Source organism: Rhinolophus sinicus, linkage group LG01, assembly GCF_036562045.2.
Source record: "Rhinolophus sinicus isolate RSC01 linkage group LG01, ASM3656204v1, whole genome shotgun sequence".
Lineage (NCBI taxonomy): Eukaryota > Metazoa > Chordata > Mammalia > Chiroptera > Rhinolophidae > Rhinolophus > Rhinolophus sinicus.
In genome coordinates, this window is record NC_133751.1 from 131,168,612 (window position 1) to 131,185,977 (window position 17,366).

A 17,366-nucleotide genomic window follows, 5' to 3' on the forward strand; every position below is an offset into this window, starting at 1 on the left:
CAATAATATTGTAATAACTATGGTGTCAAGTGGGTACTAGTTTTGTTGGTCTGATTGTTTCATAAGTTGTATAGATGGCTAATTACTATGTTGTACACCTGAAACTAATATAAATTATAAAAAAATGTAAATCAAAAGCATGATGATTTGCATTTCACAGCCACTAGGATGGCCATAAAAAAAAAAAAAATGACAGTAAGAAGTATTGGTGACGATGTGCGGAAGTTGGATTAGCAGGTACAAATTGGTAGTTACAAAATAGTTATGGGTATGTAAAGTGCAGCATAGGGAATATAGTCAGCAGTACAGTAATGACTATGCATGGAGTCAGATGGGTACTAGATTTATCGGGGTGATCACTTTGGAAGTTATATAAATGTCTAAGTACTGTGTTGTACATGTGAAACTAATATAATATTGTATGTCAGCAGTAAATTAAAAATAAAAAAATAAAAAAGATACATGCACCCCCCATAAAATAAATAAAAAAAGAAACATTCAAACTGGAAAGGAAGAAGAGAAAATATTCTTAGGTTCAGATAGCATAATCTTATACATGAAAAAATCCTAAAGATATCACCCAAAAAACTTCAAACTAATAAATGAATTCAGTAAATTTACAAAATGCAAAATCAACATACAGAAGTCAGTTACACTTCTATGCTCTAATAATGAACTATCCAAAAAAAATGTTAAACTAAAGTCTCATTTACAATAGCATCAAAAAGAAAAAGAAAAAAAACTAGGAATAATTTTAAGTAAGGAAGTGTTCATGTAAAAGATTAAAAGAGCATGTTATTTTACCAGCAAAATAGGTTTATTCAGCAACAGCAAAGAATTGCAATTTGAGACATGGAAGCTATGGCAAAACCTAGGGTAAGTCTTGAGGACAAAGGAGGGTAATGCTCTTTTATAGAGAAAAGGGGAACATTGGGAGGGTTTTTATAATCAAAGAGTTTTTGGAGGAAACTGGGAGTCTGACATGTAGTGACTCCTAGTTGACTGCATTGTGTGACAGTCTGTCATTGGCTGAGCTGTGGTTGGGAAGCATAAAATTTTCCTTCTTCCTGCTGGGGTAGAAAGGTAGAAAACATCTTCCAGTTGGAGATGCAAGGTATGTCTGTTTCTGTTTGGGATAATTGATAATGAGTGGTAGGGCATGAGATTTCCCCTACAGGCCCTGCAGACTCCAATTTTACACTGTTGAAAGAAATTGAAGAAGACACAAATAAATAGAATTATACCCTGTTTTTGTGAATTTGAAGAATATTATTAAAATGTCCATACTACACTTTAGGGATTCAACGTAATTCCTATCAAAATTCAAATGACATTTTTCACAGAAATAGAAAAAATAAAATTCTGAAATTTATATAGAAAAACAAATACCTCACATAGCCAAAGCTACATTGAACAAGAAAAACAAAGTTTGAGGTATCACATATTCTGACATCAAATTATATTACAAAGCTACTGTCATCAAAACAATATAGGACTAGCATAAAAGCTGACATACAGACCAAGAGAACAGAATAGAAAGCCCAGAAATAAACTCACCCATTTATAATCAACAGATCTTTGACAAGGATGCCAACAACATACGACAAAGAAAGAATAGTCTCTTCAGTGAATGAGGTTGGAAACTGGATACCCATACACAAAAGAACATCTTACATCACATACAAAAATCAACTCAAAATATTTTAATGTAAGATCTGAAATTGTAGGAGTACTAGAAAAAAACATAGACATAAGTCAGACAGAAAAAGTCAAGAAAAACATGATTTCACTGATATGTGGGGTATAAAACTGAAAGCAGCAAGGAACAAGACAAAGAAACAAAAAATCACAGACAGAGACAATAGTTCAGTGGTTACCAGAGGGTAAGGGGGGAGGGAGGTGGTAGATGAGTGTAAAAGGGATCAAATATATGGTGATGGAAGGAGAACAGATTCTGGATGGTGTACACACAATATGATATATAGATGATGTATTGCAGAATTATACACTTGAAACCTATGTAACTTTACTAACCATTGTCACCCCAATAAACTTTAATTTAAAAAAAAAAGAAGAAGAAGAAGCATAAAATCTTCTTGACATTGGTCTGGGCAATTACTGTTTTCTTCAATACCACAGCAAAAGCACAGATAATAAACTTGGACCACAATAGTAAAAAAAAAAAAAAAAAAAATTACTTCACTCAAAGGACATGAACGGACTTTTTTCTAAGGAAGACATGCAAATGGCCAAGAGGTACCTGAAAAGGAGCTCAACATCATTAATCATCACAGAAATGTAAATCAAAACCACAATGAGATATCACCTCACACTTATTAAAATGGCTATTATTAAAAAGATAGAAGATAAGTGTTTCTGTGAATATGGAGAAAAGGGAAAACTTCGGCATATTTATGGTAATGTATTTTGGTACAGCCATTGTGGGAAACAGTATGGAGCTTCCTCAAAATAATAAAAACAGAACTGCCATATGACATAGCCATCCCACTTAAGCATTTGTCAACAGATAAAAGAATAAAGAAAAATGCAGCAAACACATGCAATGGAATATTATTCAGCCTTAAAAAGAAGGCCCTCCTGCCGTTTGCTGCAACGTGGATTAACCTGCAGGACATTATGCTAAGTGAAATAAACCAGAGACAAAAAGAAGAATACTGCATACTCTCACATACACGTAGTATCTAAAAATGTCAAACTCATAAAAGCAGAGAGTAGAGTGGTTTTTACCAGGGGCTGGGAGATGGGGGAAATGGATAGATGTTGGTCAAAGGAAATGAAGTTTCAGTTACACAGGATGAATAAGTTCTGGAGATCTAATTTACAGCATAACTACAGCTTATAATGCTGGATTTTATATTCGACATTTGTTAAAAGAGTAGATCTTAAATGTTCTCACCACACACAAAAGAATATGGTAACTAAGTGAGGTGATGGATATGGAAATTAGCTTGATTTTGGCATTTTTCATAGAAATAGAAAAATAACAACAATATGAATGTGTATCAAAACATCACATTGTGCAGCTTCAACGTATACAATTTTTTATTTATCAATTATACCTCAACAAATCTGCAAAGTAAAGTAAAATGTATAATACAAAAATATATATTAAATATGCATATATTTTCAAGTATATATATTTTTTATTACCCACATTTTTAAAATCTGGGGAAAAATATGTTAAAGGACAATGAGTAAAAGGTGACTCATACAGATATAATATTAACACATATTGTACAGTTTATTTAATTCTATTAATGAGGGAACTGTTAAAATGTTAACAACTCATTCAAGGGAGAACCCCTCTCCACCCAAAAATAAACCACATATTCTAGATCAGGAATATTGAAGTGAATATGCAAATAGAGGCAAAACTGCCTTTTTCCACATTAAGAAAAGGAAGTAAACTGAAATTCTGCAGGACAGAATTACCATATCTATAAACAAAATGTTGCGTTGTTATCAATTAACTATAATTTGGAGTTCTACAATAACTCAAGGTCAATACAGAGCTAGAATTGGTAACCAAGATGTGTGTGCTCTAACCATGCATAATTTTCCATTGACACACAAATTTCCCTCTACAAAACAAGTGGAAAAGACATTTGATTACACATATCAGTTAAATCTTTTTCAGAAACTTCCAATAGCTTATCCATGATAACAATTAGAATTGTGTGTGTGTGTGTGTTTCATAACTTTTTTTCACACACACAAATATTATTTCCAGGATTTAATATGTAGAACATGTAACCTGTACACCATTCTTTTTATTGCTACATACTCCTGGAATTGAACCCAGAGACTTGCAACATAGAACCTGTGATTTTAAGGTCCTGAATCTAGAATTGACCTCCCCGCACAATGGCTCCGTTTTCTTCTACTCCTGAATATTCTAAATTCAGCACTGGTATGGAACTAGTCACAGTACTGTGAGAACAGGGGTTTCCTAGATTGTTGATTACTGAGATCTGATCTTTAAGTTAGTCCTATTCACTGTCCTTTGTGGGTTTTATGTCTATAAAAATAAGTAAAGTATATTAAAGAAAAAAAAGTAGGAAATGAAATGAATATGATCATGTCAAAAATACCTCACCTGCCTCAAATGACATTCTCTCTCCTAAACAGAAACATTGAACTCATTTAACATTTCTTTCTGCTTACTTGCTGGGTCTACCATCTAAATATAGCCCAAGCTGAGCCATTTTTTCAGTATCTGCAGGAGTTGCCTTCTGCCATGTCTAACTTTGAAATGATAATCTTTTGACAGCCCTTCTGTTAGTTGTTTAGTCTTTACATCCTGATGCACCCATATTTGCAGCCACCCAGGTGGAATCAAAATCTGGAAGTGATTTATCACTTTGAAGAAACTAGACACATTATTTCATAGTCCTTTCCTCTTTTTGTCCTACACCATTTCTAATTTCATCCCTTAGACACAAAGGAATATATAAACGACACAAACAATAAGGAAATGAAATCAGGATCTCAGATAGGAAGAGTTTAGACTTAAAGACAGAAAGAAGTTCAAAAAACAAACAACCTGATTAATTTTATTAACATTTCAATAGAATTTGGGCCTTCCGAAGAGGGTGGAGTATGATTCCACCAAGTGTCATTGAAAACGAACACTTTAAAACTCTTGACTAGCTAAGGAAGAAGGCAATCATTTTATTTAATTTGTTTTTAGGTTCACTTATTTAAAAGAATGAACAGTTCCATTGCTCTTGGCAGAATACAACTGTGATTGCAGCTTTTCTATTCAGTGTACTGGAAATACCAATGAATGTCTCCAACTGAGAGTGAGTTATTGGCAGTATTTCCACATGTTATATGCTTATAACATATTACTTTTCTCCTCTGCCCTTTGATAGTCCAATTTTGATAAACTTAAAAAAAATTAAATACAATTATCCAAATTCTAGTCTCATTAGAATATTGATACAAATTAATATATTAATTCAGCAACCCACAGTTGGATGAATTGCTTTAACCACACCAATGTTTGCTTAATGTGGTTAATTTCAAACACAGCAAGATTTAACCACGTATATAGTGTGAAGCTACACCATTCTGAGTATGGAGGTATTTGAATATGAAAACAATAATATATACTCCTTGTATCATATGCTATATAGTTTCTTTTCCCCAAATATTTCCCCTATTCATCCATGACAGTTAAAGACTTGATTCATTGCTTATACACAGGAGTTTCAGAACTGAATTCTATTCACTGCATATCATAAACCTATGAATCCTATAAATTGCATCTATATAGAATATTTTCTAATAGATTCAGAGTTGATAGTGTATTTTTGAAAATTCCAAACAATGTAGAAATTTTTGTTTTGTTTTTGCTGAAAAGCAAAATAAGTGTGTTCACTTTACCAGAACAATTGCACCTTTTTTCTCTTGAGAGTTAGGGGAATAATTTAAAAAGATCAAAATGGAGAGATTGAATCATACAGAAGCAACACAAATGTGATAATTTTCACTCTTATTTACCAACTCTTAGTCATTTGGGTAAAAACAAGAGTAATGGGAGACAAAAAAATATCAGTAATAATATAGTAATATAGTATTAATATAGTAATAATATAATACGACCTTCTGTTGAAGAATTATCTCATTTTTAAATGTCTTGTTTAGAGTCTGTATATGATGTGGTAGGCATTATGTAAAAAATGTATGTCTATGTACAAAAAGTGAAAGATGAAGAACAAAGATAAAAATTGATGCATGAGACCATAGGAGTTATAAATGATTTAAGCATTTGAATTCATTGTTTCCAATGAAAATAATGTCATTTCAGATCTGATGAAGCCCATCCCATCCTTCTTAGGACATGGATATCAGCTATGATAATCTTTAAATTCAGCATTTATTTCAGAAATATCTATTGTGCATCTAGTATTGTGCTTAATTTTGTGGAGACATAAAATATAGTGTAGAATGCCTGCCATGAAAGTTATTTCAATTGAGCTTAGAGTATAGAAAGATTACTTTGGGCTGTGATTAAGAATGCTACAGAAGAGTAATTCTCAGTGGTAGTCCATGGCTGATGTACACACAGTTATGGGTGTCTTTCTACCATTAAAATTAACAGAACCATAATATGGCTATGTTGAGGAGGAAAAAAAAAATCCTTCTACTCTTCTAGGTTCTTTGGACTGGTTTACGGATTAAATTAACATGAAAGATTACTAGGAGAAAGTCAAGTTTAATTTTGTAAGTACAGAGGTCTCACAGATATGGGATCTAAAGAAATGATTAAAGCAGGCAGCTTTTATACTTTTTAGACAAAGAAACATTAAATGTGTGAAGAACTGACAAGACAAAGAAATTTAAGCTTGGGTACTGATTAGTAAAGAAACTAAGACAGAGTTTATTTACATAGGCTTCTCAGCCTTGAGTTTCCTATCTCTGGCGATAAGAACATCTTTTTACCTCCTGGTGCAGGGAGGGTACCTTTCACACGGGAGATTTAATTTTTGCTTTCAGGGGGCCAGAGATGAGGGTCAGAGGGTTGTTCTTGCACTGCCATTTTGCAAGTAACTCTAATTCAGAATAATCAATATGCCAAAGCAGCGTATTTTAGGGTGGCAAATTTTGCTCCCCTACAAGCTACTATTCAAAGAGTACTTGCTATATGCCAGGCACTAAGTCAAGCATTTTATATTCATTATTTAAACACTCACAGTAAACTTGTGATTTTTTTTCTTACCCCTTTTAACAAATGAGGAAAATGAAACTTGGAGAGGTTGGGTATATTTCCCAAAGTCTTGTGGGTTTTAAATATTAGAAGTAGGATGCGTGCCTTTTAGCAATCTGCATATACATTTCCAGAATATGAATGATCCTGGGATGGAGTGTGCCTCCGGGGAAGAATGGAAGGGAAGAAACAACTGAAAAGAATTGAGGTGAGTGAGTGAGAGGAGGAAAATAAAGGGAGAGTATGGAGCCACAGAAGACCTTTTGCTCATGTGAGGTAAATTCCATACAAACAGAAATATAACTTGGGAAAATTAAATGTTTTACCTTACCTTCAAAATACTGGTATGCTCAAAGTTGACTAATAAAAACTAATAATAACAATGAATTCTTTCTGGTAATGCAGTTTATTTTAGTAAAAACAACAAAATGTATAGGGACAAATGGAGAAGTCTGATCGAGATTTATACAGAACACACACACACACACACACACACACACACACACACATCTCTACCCATTCTGAAAAGACCATGGTTATTTTGAACTGTTTGGTTGGTATGTGTGTATACATATTTACAGTTCTGAATATGTGTCATGTTTAATCAGTCTCATAAAAAGCAGGATTCTGCCCTTGGTACTTAAACTTGTATCCCCTCTATTGTGCTCACTTTTGTAGAAATAATATTGTCCCCTTTATTTGACATTTTGATACTAAAACTTCACATTATGAATAAAACAATAGATGGGGAGAATTGAGTTCTGTTCCAGAAAGAAGACTAAGTTCTCTATAAGCTATTTTTCCAACAATCTTAAATTGAGGAGGATTTAAGGATTTATTTATGAAGCATTAGCTTCATAAATACTTGCCGGTTTTTTGTTTTGTTTTGTTTTGTTTTTTATGAGTAGAGAGAACTTCTTTACATGGAAACTCAGCACCTGGAGTGCCCTAGATTCTGCAAAACATTTGGAAGAAATGCAGCAATTCTGTCCCTGAAGCTTGTCATTTTGACTTTAGACTTTTCGAACAATTCAGATACAGTTTTCTTCAATTAATAAAAACAGTGGGATGTTCTGAAAATCTCTTGATATGGAACTACTTACTTTAAAGTTAAAAAAAATAAAAAATAATAAAATCTTTGAAAAGTTTAGGAGGAGCAGTGACAGAGAATATATATCTAAAGTGAGAGCTATAAATAATTAACAAATGGCAACGAGGGCAAAATGAAAGAGAATCTATAGAAGGAAGGAAAGTGACTATAAACTGGCAGTTGTACACTGAGTCGAGTTTATTGGAGTATAGAGCTCCCACCGCAGGAAAGAGAAACAGGGAGCCCGTGGTGATAAGGCACTGAGCTAACCCACTTCTCCAGCTCACTGGTGTATTTATTGCTCATTAAAGTGACTCAAAGCTGTAAAGCATTCTTGGTTATTTTTAAAGTAAAATAAGTTAAAAATAAAATTTCAGAACTCTGTGTGTGTGTGTGTGTGTGTGTGTGTGTGTGTGCTTTTGCTTCCCAATCAGCATAAATGAGTCATACTTTAGAAATCTCTCAGTAAATACTGAGTCTTAAAACTAAGTCTCAGTGGTAACTTTTTGTAACTTCTATGAAAACACTTGGGCTCCAACCTCACCTACAAAGCATAAATAACTCTGTGAAACTCTTTTCAGTGGATAAGAGATTTAACAATCCGATGACTTTTAAGATCAAGTGGGTATTTGCTGTTGCCTAAACAAATCACAAGGTAGAATAAAAACAATTTGGTATTTTATTTCTTGTCTAAATAGATTGTTTCTTCATCTATACAAATTCTTACATTGCTTAAGTCACTGTAAATTGGTCATTAAAACAATAATAAATGAGATGAAAATCTGTGGAAAGGTTTCTAAATCACATAAAAAACACAACTTTTAGGTAGCCTCAGTATTTGTTGTCATATATTCAACTTTCTCCAAGTAGCAAATTGTTAAAATATGGGGGCCTTGAGATAAAGAGAGCTAACATGCAATTCATTCAAAATGATTCAGTGGTATTAATTATGCCCCTCCATCACCCCCCAAAAAGAATTCCTAGGCAGATCTTTGTTTTCAAGAGTTTAACGCGCTGGATTCTTTCTTGTTTTTTAATGCATCCCACTGATGGCTTGGCGAGATACAACAAAAAACTAGAAATGGTTCCAATTGTCAGTGTAGAATGCCAGTCACACTTCAGTTTTCAATCCATCAGACCAAGAAATATAACATACTAGTACAGCATCTGAAGATAAATTATTTCTATATATTGAATTATATATTTCTGCGTAATTAAAATTTCTGAATTTTGAAGGGTTTTATTTGAACACTGTGCTATATTTTTTTCTTTTTAAAATTTTAATTCAGATCACTAATTCTCTATCAAGCGTCATCTGGGTTACTGTTGACTATTTTCTGGTCTAACTCTCTTTCTAGAAGATTAATGTCAGGTTCATAACATAATCATGTAAACCTAATTTGTGTGGATAAATCATACATCAGTTGTGCAATTTCTCAGTATCTAGAGCTCATCTGACATAATGAGAATTCAGTTATTTAATTGTTAATTGGAATTAAATCATGTTATTCTGGTTTCAAGATTATATACAGTAAATACTGCACAGAATATAAAAAACAGTAGTGTTTTCATGCTTTTGATATTTATAATATAAGGGCATATTATATAAAAATTAAATGAGCTAGGATTAGGAAAAATAAAACCACAGATTGTAATAGACACCTCTAAATTATTAGTTTACACATCCAAAAGCTCACTGCCCCTTTCTAATCATTGCTTGGAAGGCATTGGACATTTTTCATGAGACTATTATCATTCAAATCCATTTTAGAATTGCCTTTACCTACTTTCTGAGACATAGAAATAAAATGAGATTCATTACATAGAGTGTATCTTGTTTTGACTAAAAGTAGTATCAGACAGTTTGATCAGACACATTATTTGCCAGGATGGCATTCAAAAAAAATATTTTTGGTCTGGGGGTGTTATTTCAAAAAGAAAATTCAACCTCAAAGAATGAAGATTTGACAACCTCAAGCTTATTATATTGACTGTCTCTTTTTTTAAATTTATATAAAAATAAGAATAAATATAAAACCATTTTAATTATAGAATTCACAGGTATTTAATTTGATCTTGGGTATAATAAATTGGATCTACATAATAGAGAGTTTGTTGAAATTTCAGACATTATTTTATCCACTTCATAAAAGTACCCTACCCATGTCATAAAATTGTACCCTACCCATGGTAGATGCTTGAAAAAATGAAGTACTTGTCACGGTCAAATTGATACTTGATGTGCCATTTGATTTTTGGAACTCTGAAGTGGTGAGCATGGATGATTCTGACTTCTTTAAGTCATCTAAAGATGAGACTACCCTGCTCTCTTCCCTTCTGTATACATGCACCTGGACACACAGACACATATATAAGCAAGGTCATTGCAAGAATCATTCTGTTGCTTTTGATGAAAGTAATCAGTGATATACCAAATAAACCTAAGATGATATCAATGGCTTTGATAATATACATGATCAGAATTATTATCTAGTCATCTGAATTTACTTTACAAAGATGCTAATTAAAATACCTACTTATTCTTCAACCTATATCCCTTATACTATCTTTCAAGGCTTACAAGAACTTACTTGGTTATATGTTATAAGACAATTAAAACTGTGGAATTAATTTCTGCTTGGTGTAGTGCTCCTAAGTCATTAATTCAAATACAATTGTCTTGGTAAAATATTTTGTAGGTAGATGGTGTCACCTTTAATCGACTAAATGCCTTTTCATTGTATATAATACATGTATTGCAATAGAATGACAATTTGTTTCTATGCTTAATATAGAATTTAGAACTTGGCCCAAAGTAAAACTGGGCATTACTATATTACCAAGACAAAAAAAAAAAAAAAAAGTAGAGATTGTAATTAACTCACAATCTAATCTATGGAGCTAAAAATAAGTTTTGTTTTTTTTTCCAATTATTTTGTACACTACATTATTTTTTTATATTTTTGAAATGAAATCTGACTTTTTAAACTTACAGTGGGCCAATGGTCTCTAACCATAACTTTCTAGTGTTAAAATTACTTTTTTAACATTTTCAGAAGCTTTTTTCTAAAACACGTAAAAAACTTGTGATGAAAAAGTAAAATAGTTTCACCGTGATTATAGCCCATAGTGAATGTCACAGTAAAGAGTTTTCACATTAAGTAGGTACCTTAATGTTTTATTTTCTATAATGCTGCCACAAAACATAAGCTATACTTCTTTAAAATGCAAATGTGTGTGTAAATTTTGGTTAAAAATGCATATTGTGTAATATTCAGTCATTCATTCAAGAGCTATACCAGGTGCGATACAGTCTGAATGCTCCAGGAATTCAGATGTAAACTTAAAAAGCCAGACAAATGTAAACTTGAAAAGGCATTATTATGCTCTAAATACTGTACCAGAGGAACTAGCACTCATCCAGGCTCTCATACCATAACCCCTGGTGTTCTCTGTCTCTCTATTCAATGTCTGCAGTCCCAGTCCTATGTTTCCACTTCAGAAGATTTACTTCAACTAATGAAGAGTGAACTTTAGGGATCCTCATTTTTCAGTCTCTTCTGAGGCCTCGTAACAGGCTATAGAATTGTGGGGGCAGAGGGGGGAGCATTGCAGATTTGTGTTAGACAATTAATAAAAGTATTAACATTCTTTTTATAAAATTTTGTGGTGTTTGTGGTATCGATCACTCTATAAAACCATTTATCTGATTTGTAAATAAATACTCACTTTTTCACTTACTTTTTGAAGTTGTGGTTCTGCACGTTTTTTTCACAGATTCATAAATTACATAAGTTCAAAGCTCATAAAACCTGATTCTATTGCCTAGCAATTCCTTTACCCAACCCTCTTTATGTCTGTTCTAGACTCAGATGTTTTCCCATCTGATTTTCATTGCTTTCAGTATTGCTTATTTAAGATCTAACTTTTTTTTATTGCAACTATGAAATTGTTTCTACATTGCATACCTGATACCTTTCTTAAAATCCTAATAACTTTCCATTGACCATAGGACAGTATAAATCCATTGTATGTTTATATGTATTACAGTTTCCTATTGCTGCTCTAATAGATTAGTACACACTTGGTGGCTTAAAATAACACAAATGTATTATCTTACACTTCTTCAGACCAGAAGTCTTAAAATCAAGATATCAGCCTCTAGAGAAGAGTTTGTTGCCTTGTTCTTTCCAGCCTCTGAGGCTACCTATCATTCCTTAACTCATCTTCCAATCCAGCAGTGTAGCATCTTCAAGTTTCTCTTCTTTCGGACATCTACTTCCTTCATCGTATCTCCTTCTCTGATTCTGACTCTTCTGCCTCCTTTTTCTCTCATAAATCATTGTAATGACACTGAACCCACCCAGATAATGCAGTATAATCTCCCTGTCTCAAAATTCTTAACTTAGTCACATCTGCAAAGTCCCTTTTGCCACATAAACTAACATATTCACAGGTTCTAGGGATTAGGACAGGGACACCTCCAGAGGGTTACTATTTTGTCTACTATATACATGTATTTGTTATATCTATGCTCTTTTGTTTTAATTAAAGTTTATTGGGGTGACAATTGTCAGTAAAGTTACATAGATTTCATGCTTTTAATTAGCATCTCTCCACCTTTCTAATTCTCTCTTTCGCCACATACGGCCCCCTCACATTATACAATAGCTTCCAGAATAATAACATAAAAAATAATTATATTTTGGATCTCTTATAATGTGCTCAAGGTAAGTGCTTTATATGGTCTCCTTCACATTTTCTCCACCTTTTTCAGATGAAGAAATTGAGAGGTTTTGGTATGTAACACAAGGGACATGAAGCCACAGAGTCTGAATCCAGACTCAGATCTTAGACTCCAGACATACATGATTGACTGTTAACCTTTATTCCATTATGTTTTTAGTTCCTCCACATATTTTCCCTGACGCACCAGGCAGTTTCATAACTCTACTCTTTCCTCCACTGCTGTCTCTGCCTCCTACCCTTCAGTTAAGACTCAGCTCATTATCTTCACCTCTCTTCATCTCTTTCCAAATCTGCTCATTCCTCCACTGTATACAAGATCTATTTCTATGGCCCCCACTATGTCATCTTTGAGCACTTATTCAATATCTACAAGTCTCCCTTTATAAGATCTCAAATGCTCTGCAAAAAGAGGTCATGCCTGTAGCGTCGTGTTTTCCAAGAACTTTCTGCTATAACTGGGACATTAAAGGCACTTAATAAATGCTTGTTGAATAAATAAATTGAAGTGTGAAATAAATTGAAGTAAGTGGAAGTGATAAACTTTCCTTAGGATGGTTAGGTCACAAAGGAGTGAAACAGTACACTTTGTTTTGAGAATCACAAGTATTTCAATATGTCTGGAGTCTGGTATGAAATGGGAATGAGCATCAGGAAGGAGCAGGAGAGACAGGGAAGAGGAAGATCATCAGAGGTGGTATCAAACCACAGAGGTGAGACTATCCAGAGGCTCTGTGATGTAATAGAAGAATTTAATCATACAATGGATATTAAATTTTCATTCTAAAGGATTTTTTTTTTTTTTTTTTTTTTGGTCAACGAACTGATTTCAAGACCACATATAATTATTTTTCTCCTCCAGTTCAGCGTGGTAGGATTAAAGTCAGACAAATTACATCTTTAGTCATCAGTTCTATCATGAAATAGCTTAGTATCAGCACTTCCATTCTGTTAACTCCATGCATCACCAGTTTTTTAAGCAAAATTAGAAATTGAGACATTGACATTATACAGACCTTGGTTGCCTCAGTTCAGCTTATCAAGGGGAGAGAGGACAAGTATCTTTTTATACTCATTAGCAAGTTTTGTCAAGGGGAATTCCCTAATTTTTAAGAAATGCCCTAAACTTTAAATGTATTGGTGATGGAGTAGGCTCAGAAATTAATTATCAGGAATCCAGTAAATGTTGTATAATATACCATGGCTATGAGAGTAGAGAGCAACTTGGATAATTCTCATCTGTGAGGAACTTGAAGGAAAAAAAAAAAAAGCAATACCCTTCCAGGTCAGTAGAAGGTATCATTCAAGAAAGCAAATTGATTTTTCTCACCAGCAGAATTAGAAATCTGAGCTAAGAATGCTTTCTATTTTTATGGGGGGGGGGGGAATTGGATTATAATTTAGCCTGTACTAAGACCCAGATGGAAATGCACATACACATACACATAAATATATACTCAGTAAAAATATAAGTAGGTATTGTTATGCCCATTTTGCATATTGTAAAACAGACAAAAAGGTTGTTTTCAAGATCACAAAGTTGGTGGGCAGGGAGCCAACACTTTACCTCGGATGTGTTAGTCTATAAAACCCATAGTATTTTCCACGACATTTTCTCCCTCATTCAAGGGAAACCAATTAAATATTTGCTATGTGCATTTGGTTTTGTGAAACAGCCCACCCAATATCTTGACCTTCAGAACTTGCAACTCAAATATTAATTTATCATTCTCCCTCTTACATGTCATGGTCCTCCTGTATGTCACCTAGGAATTGGAAGCAACACAATTTCAAAGTTGACTTGTTAAAGCAAATGATTTCCATAAAGGTTACTCATATGTGTGGCACAAATAAGACTTTTGAATGTAGAAAATAGGCGAGGGGTTATAAAGGTTATAATTAGCTGTAAAAACTTGACTGTCATTGCCAATTTCATCAGATTTAATTACTTAGGTAAACCTTCATTTGTTAATGCCTGCAGTGTGTTAAGTACTGTGTTAAACACTGGGGAGTCCATGACAAGCCATAAACACTGACCTTGTCTTTATAGAAAATGAATGATTTAATAAATAATTATAGTAAAGTTTGTTAAATGCTGTGAATATGTAATATGGAGTGGTCAGGGAAAGTTTCCAGGTAGAAGATATATTTAAGTTGACATTAAAACTTAAAAAAATAGAGTAAGAATTAATAAGATGAAATGGGGTGGATGATGCCAAAATATAAACCATTAACAGATGTCCCTGTATCATTAAGGAATACAACTTCTAGGAATGAAACAGCAAAGCAAAGGGAAGGTAATAAGTTATAGCAAAGGGTCTGTTTCTCACAGTTTACTATTCAATATCAAGAAATAAGAAGCACCAGAAGTGTTGTAACAAGGATGATATTTCACAGTTACAACAGTCTATATAACTGATCTATAAAAGATGGAATTTTTCTTGACTAATGTTTTGAGACTCTATCAGATAATTACTGTATAAGCTTTCAGATAAATTCAGTCCTAATGCACAGTTTTTAAGGCCACTTGAAAAGGGCTTAGCCAATTCAGAAGCACTTCAGTGATGCTCAAAATTTCATCTCCACTTAAGGGTCTTCTCCCATTTCTCTCTCACATCTTACCTTTAAAACCACAGGATGTGGTCCCTGCATGCCAGTTCCAAGTAGTGGTGTTCAGCACAGAATGTGTGCATGGTGGTGGTGAGGGAAGGATGGGGCACATTTTTTAGAGTCTTAGCTGAACAGCAATGTGGTAGGAATCTCCAGACTGGTCTAGGATGGCTTATGTGCTAATGTCTCTGTATTGGGGATGCAGCCAGTGCTGGCTTTGGTGCACATTCAGCACCCGCTGAAATCCTAATCGGCAGTGCATGTGCACCCGTCTGAGGTGAGCCCCTCTTTCCTTGGGGTGGTTTTTTGGTTTACTCACACAACTAGCCCCCACAGTTCACTGTGGGCCTCTAGGAAACTTATAGATTCCCTCATGCCACTCTGTAAGGAACTAAAGTGGTTATCTGAGCACGTTTCCTGTAATGATGTTACTACTTTTTTCCCAATGAGTATTTGGGGCTTTCTTTCTTGTGCTGCAGTTGGAAAACAAGACCTCAATCTCTTCTTCACTTGCCCTGATCTTACAAGGATCTTCATTGTTCCTTCCTCTTCCTTCCCTTGGTTTGCTTTGGAAGAAGGGACACAAACACCACATTCTCTACTCTGCCTGCCTCCATCTGTTCTCTCAACATCCACTTTATGCCTAGCTCAGGGTTTCCCAACCATGGCACTGTGCACATCTGAGACCAGATAATTCTTGGTTGTGGGAATGTTTAGGATGCATAGGATGTTTAACCGCATCCCTGGCCTCTACTCACTGGATTCCAGGCTCATCTGTTCAACTGCAACAATCAACAATGTTGCTAAATGTCCTCTGGCAGACAAAACTGCAGCCCCACCGCCCTCCCCACAAGGTAGCAATTTTGTCTACTCTAGAGCAAAGGAGATAAACCAATTCTATTTAAAAAAAATTCATTTAAAAATATTTTCAGTCTCATGCGTATAATCTAGGTTTTATTTGTTTTCCTCTCTAATTTCAAGGACAGTATAGTGCTGATTGACATCTTTTATTTGCTGAACCCTGGTAAACCTTTTCCTTGTCCCACAGGGACCCCAAATCTCCTGATTGAGAGTCAGAGGCTAGCAGAACAAATATTTCACTCTGGTTGATGTTTCCATGACACAAATTAATATTTTATATATCATCTGCCACAGTGGTTTTACCAAACATCTAAAAAAAGGATTTATAGTACAAAATTAAGTAGTTAAAATATTTCTGGTGAGAAGGAGGCGGTTTCTCATTTGTTGGGGCTTCTATATATGTTTGCGAGGACTGAGGGGTACGTGGGGGAAAAACAGAACAGGCCATGGCAGCCACGGAGGAAGAGGATGGGGCCCCTCCGAAGGGCCAAATCATGAGCGGGGCGGGGCGGGCTCAACCTTCGAATGTAATATATGTCTGGAGACTGCTCGGGAAGCTGTGGTCAGTGTGTGTGGCCACCTGTGCTGTTGGCCTTGTCTTCATCAGTGGTTGGAGACACAGCCAGAGCGGCAAGAGTGCCCACTGTGTAAAGCTGTGATCAGCAGAGAAAAGGTTGTCCCCCTTTATGGGCAAGGGAGCCAGAAGCTCCAGGATCCCAGATTGAAAACTCCACCCCGACACCAGTGCCAACGACCAGCTCCAGAGAGCAGAGGGGGATTCCAGCCATTTGGTGATACTGGGGGATTTCACTTCTCATTTGGTGTTGGTGCTTTTCCCTTTGGATTTCTCACCACCATCTTCAATACCCACGAGCCATTCCATCGGGGTGCTGGTGTGGATCTGGGACAGGGTTACCCAGCCTCCAGCTGGAAGGACTCCCTCTTCCTGTTTCTTGCCATTTTCTTCTTTTTCTAGCTGCTCACTATTCGAGCTGTGTCTCCTTTCTGCCCTCCGCCAGCCAGAGGAGAATCAGTATTGGGGGTCCCTGCTGACCTTTCCTTACTTCTGGACCTTCCCCTCAGCCCCTCCATTTCTGTTGGCTAAGGCCAACCCTGGCCATTTTCCAGGAGGGTGTGGGAGGAGTGACATCTGTGCATAGGATGGGAGAAGCATGTGCTCTGAACTGCTCACTCAGTAGCATCATATCTCCCAGCTGTGGGAGAGGAGAAGGGACTGAAGAAAACATCTATTTCTCCTCTCTCCTCATCCTTTGCTTTCCCCGATTTCTTGATTTGATGTTGAAAGGTGGGCAAGGATCCCTCTGA

General features: G+C 35.1%; 1 pseudogene; it reads left to right on the forward strand.

Annotated features, from left to right (window-relative positions):
• The first annotated feature begins 16,486 nt into the window (after window positions 1–16,486).
• On the forward strand, window positions 16,487–17,145 carry LOC109457923 (E3 ubiquitin-protein ligase RNF5; annotated as a pseudogene).
• Window positions 17,146–17,366: the final 221 nt, after the last annotated feature.